This window comes from Odocoileus virginianus, chromosome X (assembly GCF_023699985.2).
Source record: "Odocoileus virginianus isolate 20LAN1187 ecotype Illinois chromosome X, Ovbor_1.2, whole genome shotgun sequence".
NCBI lineage: Eukaryota > Metazoa > Chordata > Mammalia > Artiodactyla > Cervidae > Odocoileus > Odocoileus virginianus.
The window spans coordinates 635,370-646,609 of NC_069708.1; the positions used below are offsets into that span (position 1 = coordinate 635,370).

Below are 11,240 nucleotides of genomic sequence, written 5' to 3' on the forward strand. Positions count from 1 at the left end.
GGGTCTGAGAAGGCATTCACCATCTTCCTGAAAATTTTGACATTTCTAATACAAGATCAATCATCTCTTTAGAAACGGAAAACAGTGATAGTCCTTGTTGAACCGGAATTACTATCAAAATTCAAAAAGCTGACCATATTCACTAAGCCACAAGCCAATCTTATTTAAACCAGGGCAGTCCAACAGAAATATTCCATCAGCCATTCATGATCTGAATTCTAGTGTATGAGATCAATTTAAATATGATACACATAGAAAGTCATGAGACATTTCTGTTTTGTAATAAATAAGGCAATGGACAACTATTACTAATTAGTAGCTTTTTTGAGATAAGCTATCGTCTTCCCTTTCTCCCTTCTTCATGCCAGCGAACATCACTTTTGTTTCAGGGATGCACATCTTGTGATTCTCCAAGTAATCCATCAGTGTTTCCTCTCCCCAGGTGATGCCTTTGTTCTTGTTGGGATTTGTGTAAGAGAATCCAGCAGTTTGACCTGTCTTTCACCCGAACAGATCATGCAGATTTGGCCCAGTCTTTTGCTTGCCTCCCTTTTCCACAATATGGCACGGGGCACACTTCTGAACAGAAATCTTGTCCTTCTCAGCGTCACCCATTTTTAAATCATTCCTTCTCCTCGCACTGTTGAGAGGTTCCTGCTTTAAGCCGCAAGCAGAAGGTCCCACTCTCTAAGCCCAAGGACACAACCTTATGGCCATTTGAAAACCTCTCCACACATTCTTATCCTTTCCTTCAAGAGATGTGTTTTACGGCTCCTCCCAGGGTTCTAGGTCAAGCCTAGTGAATCTTTGTAACCAACACATTCCAACAGTTGTGATGCTAGGTAAATTCCTGGGCTGAAATTTCAGCCAACTGACATTATCAACCATCACCAGCAGAGGGCGCTGTGTTGGTCCGCCGCCCTGTGCTTTTCAAGCACAGGTCACAGGTCACTGGTTCTCGGTTTCCGTATTTCCTTTCATATCCTGCAGAACTTCCGGTAATAACATAAATTACGGGTTGTCCGCCGGCAAATTGACTCAGGTGTATTTATATGGATATGTCTTAATTCACTGTTAGTTTGGAAAGATAATTTTGCCAGATAGAGAATTCTACTGACGTTTTATTTATTTTTGTTCAGTATCAGAAAGATTCTGCTCCATTATCTCGGCTGTCTATGGATTCTATTGAGAAGGTCGCCATTGTCGTTTCTAGGGAGGTAACTTATCTTTCTCAGTTTTGATTTTTGTACACTTCACTAATATTCTTTATATTTCATATAAATATCTAAAAGTCATTTACTACTGAAATATTTTTAAATTTAAATAGCTGTTTTGTCAATTCTAAATTTTCCATTTGTGTAAATAAAAGGATAATTTATTGGAATGACAATAGCAACTAAGTATAGAAAGAGCAAAAATATCTTATTAAAAAAAGCACAAGGCAATGTATTTGTTTTTTTTCTTACTAAAATGCATAAAAAATCTGCACAGACTGTATATAACCAGAATTTGGAGGGTGTATAAAATGGTACTGAGTTTTTGGAAATTAATTTGCTATTTTTTTACCAATACTTTAAATTTACCTACCCTTTTCCACCATAATTGGCTTTCTGTGACTGTATCTGACAGAATTTGTCAAAGATATGTATATAAATATGGCTACAAAAAGGCACAACAGCTATTTTTAATACACTATATTGTATTCACACTGTAAATGCATTGCAGATTTTACACCCAAATAGATTTTATATAATTGCAGAAGATATCTCCAGGACATATTTTTTAATAAAAAGCAAGCAAGTTTGTTTCACATATGTTTACAAGTAAATAAATATTACTTATATAGATGTATATTTGTATGTATGTTTGTTCAGGTACACTCTTCATTGCTAATCATGGTTACTTCTGTCAAAGGATATATATCTGTGTTTTTTGGAAGTCTTACACTGAGGACACATCTTACTTTTAATCAATAAAATAAAATAGTTACATGGCAGCATATTACCAATGATTCTTTTTAACTGTCTATTTTTATAAGTAGTATGATACAGTGAGAAGTTATGCTTAAAACCAGAATTATGGCAGAGGTGGGTGGGAAAGATATAATATGAAAAAATATAGAAAATTTGCATAGAGAAAAATTTAGTTTTTATGTGAACCATTTATAAGAAACTGACCTCTAATTAGTCAGTGAAATCATTGTACTGGGGGTGATAAGTAAAAGTGTCTGAAAGAATGCTTTTTTCACTGCTCTACTGGGATTAAATGTCAGGTGTAATGTAGAATTTACTTAATATCCAGGAGCTTCTCTTGCCATGATATCAGGAAAAGTGACAGCAGTAATCAGGGTCAAAATCCTCTCAATTTTTACCTTATCAGTGTACAGAAAAAGACTTAAAACTATAATCTTGTTGTATAGGGTTTTCATGCCATTTCTTATGATGTGTATGAAATGTTTAGTGAGAATTGCTGTTCTTTAGAAAAATGTGCTTAGATTTAACTGTGTGGAATCCAGCAATACTGCTAAATGCAGTTCTTAATTCTAATTTATTACATGTAGATTATTTTGAGATATTCTGGGAGCATAAACATCCAATTGAATAAAGATGTGTTCATTTCTTGTCAATTACTTATGCGTTTTTAAGTTTTGCATGCATTGTCACCCCTAGACCTCCATAAAATGTTGAAAAAAACTAGTAATAACAGGTATCCTTGCCTCCATTCTTATCTCAGGTTGTGTTTCTCAATGTTATATTACTAATTATGATATTTGCTATAGTTTTCTGAGGCTTTTTTAAAACTCATAACTGGATGGTAAATTTGCCTGATGGTTTGTCTGTGTTTGTGGTGAAAGTGACAGGGTTATTTGTCTTTTGTTGAGGAGAATTGATGTTAAAATGTTAAGCCACTTAAGAATTCAGGTTTGGATTAAAATCAGTTTGTTCATGGGTAAGAACAATTGAAATGTGTTTGGATTCATAATAATTTTTTTTATGTTGTCATGATGCATATCAATCTTCCTTTCCTATACTGCCTTTGTCAGTTTAGTGTAAAATTTATAAGGATGTCATTAAATATTTTGGTTAGTGTTTTTATTATTTCTATTCCATGTAATGGGTTGAGCAAGACTGGTATTAATTATTTCTGAATTTTATTGAAAAGTTTACACAATCAGGCATCAGACCATAGAAATCATTTGTAGGAAGGAATTTTATTATGAATACAATTAAAACCTATAGGATTTTGAAAGTTTCTTGTTTTGTTGCAGTGCATTTTCCTGGAATTTTGTCATATCATATAATTTCAAATATTATGTGGGGGTTTCAAGCATCTACAATGATAATCCATTCTATATTCCTGGTGTTGATGATGTATGTCTTCCTTTGTGTGTGATCAGTCTTGCCAGGAATTACAATTTTTTAACATTTAGCCCCCCAAAAAATAATTTTGGAGTTTATCAATGTTTTTGTTTTTCTGAATTTCATTAGCTAATTCTAATTCTTTTAAACCCACTATCTTTTTTTGCTTGTTTGTTTAAATCTGCTCTTTGCCTCTCAGTTTTTGAGGTGGCTTATCAGATCTCTAGTTTTCAGGGTTTCTTCCTCTAGTTTTAATGCTAAAATATTTCTTTAGACACATTTTGGTGGACCCCACACATTTTTAACAGCCTTTATTAGGTGTGAGTGAAAGTAAAAGTTGCCCAGTTATATCCACCTCTTTGGGACCTCATGGATTATACAGTCCACCGAATTCTCCAGGCCAGAATGCTGGAGTGGGTGGCTGTTCCCTTCTCCAGGGGACCTTCCCAACCCAGGGATCAAACCCAAGTCTCCCACATTACAGAGAGATTCTTGACCAGCTGAGCCACCAGATGTAATTGACTTAAAATGAGCTACACAACTTTGAAATAATGTAACTTTTGATAAAATCCTCTCCACAATTAGGGCTTCCCTGGTGGTTCAGATGGTAAAGAATCTGCCTGCAATGCAGGAGACCTGTGTTCAATCCCTGGGTCAGGAAGATCGCCTAGAGAAGGGAATGGCTAGCCACTCCAGTATTCTTGCCTGGGAAATCCCATGGACAGAGGAGCCTGGTGGGCTACAGTCCATGGGATCACAAAGAGTCGGGCATGACTGAGCGACTAACACTTTCACCACGATTAAGATGATAAACACATTTATCCCCCTCCCAGGTTTCCATGTGCACCTTTGAATTTTTCCTCCTTCTGATCCAGTCAAGCTCTCTTCTCTTTCGCTCTATGAAATTTTTCATACAATTCTTTGTGTGCATATATGCTTTCATTTTTTTTTTCTTATATAAATATCAAGGAATGGAATTGTTGGGTTACATGATATGTGTTTCTTTAAGATACTGTAGAAAATACTAAACTGCTTTGTAATCTGATTATATTATTTTACACACTACCAGCAGTGTATCTGGGCTTCCCTGGTGGCTCAGACCTGAGGTAAAGAATCGGCCTGAAACGCAGGAGACCCGGATTCGATCCATGGGTCAGGAAGATCTCCTGGAGAAGGGAATGACTACCCACTCCAGTATTCTTGCCTAGAGAGCAGTATATTAGGGGCCCAGTTATTCTATATACTTGCCAGCACTTATTCTGGTTAGTTTTGTTAATGGTAGCACTTGTGATAGGTGGGCAGTGCTTTGTCACTGTCACTGTAAATTGCACGGGTGTAACTAAGTCCTTGTTCTTTCTGTCCCAAGAGTCTCTCGTGAGGGGGGAAAAGTGGACTGCAGGCCTGATAATAATTCTTTCATTCCCTTCTCCAGGGGATCTTCCTGACTCAGGGATGGAACCCAGGTCTCCTGCATTGAAGGCGAATTCTTTACTGTCTGAGCCACCAGGGAAGACCTTGGAATGTACAGTTATAGTTTATTGCTTTCAGAAATTTATCTATGAAATATTACAGGGATAATTGGAGATACAGAGATAACTGGATGCTTTTATCTCCCTTCAGGGGGTATTTCCTTTTGTTTCTGGGAAGCAGCTAGGGTAGGAACAGTTCAGCACATTACAATCAGTGGTTGAGTCTTTTGAAGTTGGGTCTCAGGTTTTATGAATAATTTTCTATTTCAGGTTTATATTGAAATTTAGAACATACGCCCTTAAGGATGTTAAATTCACCCCTGGGTTGTTTTCCAGATCCTCTCTGCCAGGGTGGGCCTTGGACCCAGTCTGTGTTCCCTGGCTTGGTGAGAGGACTGGAAGCCCAGATTGGCTGCTTAGGTTAGCAGCTGCAACTTTTTTCTTAGCATCCTGTGTTGTTAGTCACCTCCTTTGGATTAGGAAAAGGCTTGTGGGGAAGAGGGGTACCAAATTTGTCTCTCATTGCCTGGGTTTCTCTTCTGAGATACAATTTCTTCAAATGCTTGCTTCCTTTGGGTTTGTGATACCTTTGAACAAAATGTTTAATATCTACCAGCTTTCCTAGTTTTTCTCAGTGGTATGGTTGGGCAGAAATGGCTAGTCTACCATTACTGGAAGAAGATAGCCCTGCACATACTATTCTTTGAAATATGTTTTAGTTTTAATTATTTTTCCTCCTAGATTCAGTTTTCCTATCTTTTGCCAGAATGTTTCTTTAGTTTCCTATATGTGCCAGGTATGCATGTGCAGGTACATTATTGAAGTGTAGCCTAAAGTAAAACAGACAAGTGAATATGGAGTGTATTATAAGAGATAAATTTTATAGTAATCTTTTATGCTGTAATAATAGCCAGAATACTTACCTGTGGGCTTTCCAGGTGGCACTGGTGGTAAAGAACCTGCCTCCCAATGCAGGTTGGGATGCAAGAGATGCGAGTTCGATCACTGGATGGAGATGATCCCCTGGAGAAGGGCCTGGCAACCCACTCCAGTATTCCTGCCTGGAGAATCCCATCCTGGACAGAGGAGCCTGGTGGGCTACAGTCCATAGGGTCCCTAAAAAGTAGGGCATGACTAAAGCAACTGGGTACACACTCACATACGCATTTACTTGTATTATATATACTGGTTACTCAAAGGATTGGCATGTGGATCTTTAAATTATCTTGGTCTATTTAGACTTAAGATAGTACCAGTTTCTGTATGTGTAGCCTTACAACAGGATCAATCCATTTATTCTCCCATTTTTCTCTTTTGTCAAAGATTTTATTTAAATGTTCTTATTTAAAAACTTAAATTGATTATATATAATCTATTTTCACCCTTAAATTTTCTTAAATATATTGTATATTTAGTAAATGCACAAAGCTTGTTAACAGATTAATTTTGCAAATCATGTATTTTACATCCAAAGTGCTACTTTGTTTTTACTTCAGGGAATCACCTTTTTAAACAGAAATAATGGGAAAAAAGTATTATTTTATATTTAGCCGCATATCTCCCCTATTCAGTGTTCTTCTCTCCTTTGTGTAGTTTCTATTAGATATTTTTCCAGTTGAGCCTAAAGAACTTGTTATAGGGTATATATTATTTTTGGACAGGGACAAATTGTCTTAAACTTTTTTTTATGTGTCTGTATCTCATTTCACTCTCAGTTTGGAAAGATAACTTTGATAGATAAAGAATTTTGGGTTGATAGTTTTGTTTTTCTTTCAGCATTGGAAAGATGCTGCTCCTTTATTGCAATTTCTCTAAGGATTCTTTTGAGAGTGCAGTCATCATTTTAATCATTATTGGTGCTTTATTTTTCAGAAGTTTTTTTTTCTGGTATATACTTATAAACTTGACTAATATCTACATATTTCACATAGATGTCCTATATATAGTTTAGTGATAAAATATTTAAACATTTTAATTGCTATTTTATCAATCCAAACTTTTCCATTTGTGTAAATAAAGATAGATTATTGGATTAACAATAGTAACAAAAAAAGCTAAAAAAAAAACTCATGAGAAGAAATATTTTACAAAAATCAAAATATTCATTATTTACTTTCTGTCTATATTTATATAAATGTCTGCACATATTGATACAGATTATAATGTTACATACAGTCTCATGTGAAGTTAATTTAATGCTAATATTGGCATACTTGAAAAATTGTATGAGAACAAATAAAACTCTTGATAAATAATAATAAAGTGTTTCATACAACATAAAATAAAATGTTTATATTTATAGTGATTATATGCTATGTAACAGCATTCAATTTGGCAGGCAGTCTATATCCGAAATGATTTTTATAAATATAGTACATGTTGGAATAAATTCTTAATAGGCTCTATATAAACAGTGCTGCGATGAACATTGGGGTGCACGCGTCTCTTTCAGATCTGGTTTCCTTGGTGTGTATGCCCAGAAGTGGGATTGCTGGGTCATATGGCAGTTCTATTTCCAGCTTTTTAAGAAATCTCCACACTGTTTTCCATAGTGGCTGTACTAATTTGCATTCCTACCAACAGTGTAAGAGGGTTCCCTTTTCTCCACACCCTCTCCAGCATTTATTGCTTGTAGACTTTTGGATAGCAGCCATCCTGACTGGTGTATAATGGTACCTCATTGTGGTTTTGATTTGCATTTCTCTGATAATGAGTGATGTTGAGCATCTTTTCATGTGTTTGTTAGCCATCTGTATGTCTTCCTTGGAGAAATGTCTCTTGAGTTCTTTGGCCCATTTTTTGACTGGGTCATTAATTTTTCTGGAGTTGAGCTGGAGGAGTTGCTTGTATATTTTTGAGATTAATCCTTTGTCTGTTGCTTCGTTTGCTATTATTTTCTCCCAATCTGAGGGCTGTCTTTTCACCTTGCTTATAGTTTCCTTTGTTGTGCAAAAGCTTTTAAGTTTCATTAGGTCCCATTTGTTTATTTTTGCTTTTATTTCTAAAATTCTGGGATGTGGGTCATAGAGGATCCTGCTGTGATTTATGTCAGAGAGTGTTTTGCCTATGTTCTCCTCTAGGAGTTTGATAGTTTCTGGTCTTACATTTAGATCTTTAATCCATTTTGAGTTTATTTTTGTGTATGGTGTTAGAAAGTGTTCTAGTTTCATTCTTTTACAGGTGGTTGACCAGTTTTCCCAGCACCACTTGTTAAAGAGGTTATCTTTTTTTCCATTGTATATCCTTGCCTCCTTTGTCAAAGATAAGGTGACCATAGGTTCGTGGATTTATCTCTGGGCTTTCTATTCTGTTCCATTGATCTATATTTCTGTCTTTGTGCCAGCAGACGAATGGATGAGGAAGCTGTGGTACATATACACCATGGAATATTACTCAGCCACTAAAAAGAATTCATTTGAATCAGTTCTAATGAGATGGATGAAACTGGAGCCCATTATACAGAGCAAAGTAAGCCAGAAAGATAAAGACCATTACAGTATACTAACACATATATATGGAATTTAGAAAGATGGTAATGATAACCCTATATGCAAAACAGAAAAAGAGACACAGATGTATAGAACAGACTTGTGGACTCTGTGGGAGAAGGCGAGGGTGGGATGTTTCAAGAGAACAGCATCGAAACATGTATATCTAGAGTGAAACAGATCACCAGCCCAGGTTGGATGTATGAGACAAATACTCGGGCCTGGTGCACTGGGAAGACCCAGAGGGATGGGGTGGAGAGGGAGGTGGGAGGGGGGACTGGGATGGGGAATACATGTAAATCCATGGCTAATTCATTTCAATGTATAACAAAAACTACTGTAATGATGTAAAGTAATTAGCCTCCAACTAATAAAAATAAATGGAAAAAAAATAGGCTCTCTATATATGAAAGCAACAAGGATACATGTATATATACATATGATTAATATTTAATAATTTTGATTTTAAAAATATTTATGAAATGTTAGACTATTTCTTTAACAAATGGAATAATTAAATAATCAAGCAATTCTGGGCATAAATGAAAACCATCAATATGAGAACAAGAACACACTACTTATTCAGAGCTTACTATAAAGCAGGAAATCAGACAGTGTCACTTGTATTTGGCAGAGACATGAAGGCAGGTAGGTGAGTGGGAAAGCTTTATGGTGGAGAAAAGGGAAGGCGTCACATGTGCCCCAGCTGGAGGTTGTTAGTCTGGGGAAAATAGAGTCTGGAAAAGTAGAAGTGGAACATTGTATATATTTGCTTAAGGAATCATACGTGGCTTCCTCTCGTTCATCCTAAATTAGGAGTAGGGGAAGAAATTAAGGAAGTTGGCCATTACTGATTAGGTCCTCCCTGTTTTGGACCAGTTGATGCAGAATCTGTGGTTTGGCTTCACCGGCTACTTGCTACAGAGCTGTGGGTGAGAGTTCTGTTTTTGTATATGGTCTGGTCTTTGTCAGTTTGTACATTCAGTGTCTCACAGTAAAAACAAATATAAATGGCCAGTTACTGTTTCGAGTATACTCATAGTTATTGCATTTTAAACAGATAGTAAGACACTTTTAATCTTGATACAAAATTATTGAGGGAGAAAAAAATGATACTGGGTAAATTTTTCAAAATTAAAATGGTATTTTAAAGCAAATTTGAAATATTTCCTACTGTTTTCAAACAGTAATTTTCCTTCTAGTACTATACTCAACAAAACTACTCACAAACCTACACAAAAGTATGCTTAAAAATGATAAAAGGTTTATTTTAGGTAAATTATATTGTGTTCTTTTTTTTCCATTTATTTTTATTAGTTGGAGGCTAATTACTTTACAATATTGTAGTGGTTTTTGCCATACATTGACATGAATCAGCCATGGATTTACATGTATTCCCCATCCCAATCCCCCCTCCCACCTCCCTCTCCACCCGATCCCTCTGGGTCTTCCCAGTGCACCAGCCCCGAGCACTTGTCTCGTGCATCCAACCTGGGCTGGTGATCTGTTTCACCCTAGATAGTATACATGTTTCGATGCTGTTCTCTTGAAACATTCCACCCTCGCCTTCTCCCACAGAGTCCACAAGTCTGTTCTGTACATCTCTGTCTCTTTTTCTGTTTTGCATATAGGGTTATCGTTACCATCTTTCTAAATTCCATATATATGCGTTAGTATACTGTATTGGTCTTTATCTTTCCGGCTTACTTCACTCTGTATAATGGGCTCCAGTTTCATCCATCTCATTAGAACTGATTCAAATGAATTCTTTTTAATGGCTGAGTAATATTCCATGGTGTATATGTACCACAGCTTCCTTATCCATTCGTCTGCTGATGGACATCTAGGTTGCTTCCATGTCCTGGCTATTATAAACAGTGCTGCGATGAACACTGGGGTGCACATGTCTCTTTCAGATCTGGTTTCCTTGGTGTGTATGCCCAGAAGTGGGATTGCTGGGTCATATTGTGTTCTTACCATGATTATTATATAGATTTACAACTAGACAGTTCTTGTATACTTGAAGAAGACATCTCCAAGTCACATTCCTAATAAAAAATAAATTGCAATTTATTTCACAAGTGTGTACATGTGTATAAGTATATTACATTTGCAAGTGTATATTTGTTCACATACACATTTCACTGTTAGTCATGGTTACTTCAGTGAAGACATATACATATACTTTTTGGGAAATTTTATACTTAGTACATGCCGAATTTATAATTAGTAAAAGGAAATCAAGGAAATGCATGAATGAATATGATTAGTTTAAAATATTTTCTTTTTAAATGTATGACAGGAAAGATGAAAAAGAGTTAACTGTGATCCACTTTTTAAAAAAAGCAGTTCTGTAGTAAAAAAGCTGAGCTCTAGTTTGTAAATGAGATCAGTGAATAGAGGCTGTTAAGTAAACTTGTCACAAAGAGGGCTCTTTTCATTTTTCTCTTGGATTAAATGTAGTATATCATCAATCTTATTTTATATTCTGGAGCATCTATTACTATGATATCAGAAAAATGACAGTAATAATTGAGGAATAATAACTCTCGAGTTCAGTTCAGTTATCTGATAATTATGTTGAAAAACACCTTTAAAAACATAACCTTGTTCTGGAGAGTTTCATGTCATTTTTTAAAATGTGTATAGAGAATTCACTAAGAATTGCTTTGTCAGAAATATGGGTTGCTGTTTGACCATCTGGTTTCCATCAGTCTTGATAAATTCAGTTATTATTTGCGTATATTACCTAGATATTGCTTTTAACAATAGCAACCTACAAATTAAAGTACATTACAGAAGATAATTTTGTGGTAATTTGTTTGGAAATATAAACATGCAGTTTGCTAAAAAGGCAAAATAATTTCATCCTTTTCAATATTTATGCCTTATTTTTTTCTCTTTCCTTGCACTAGTGCCCTGGC

The 11,240-nt window shown here is 35.7% G+C and overlaps 1 pseudogene; it reads right to left on the minus strand.

The window, feature by feature from the left end:
* Positions 1-207: 207 nt before the first annotated feature.
* Positions 208-7,725, minus strand: LOC110127492 (cytochrome c, somatic pseudogene; annotated as a pseudogene).
* Between the last annotated feature and the right edge of the window lie 3,515 nt (positions 7,726-11,240).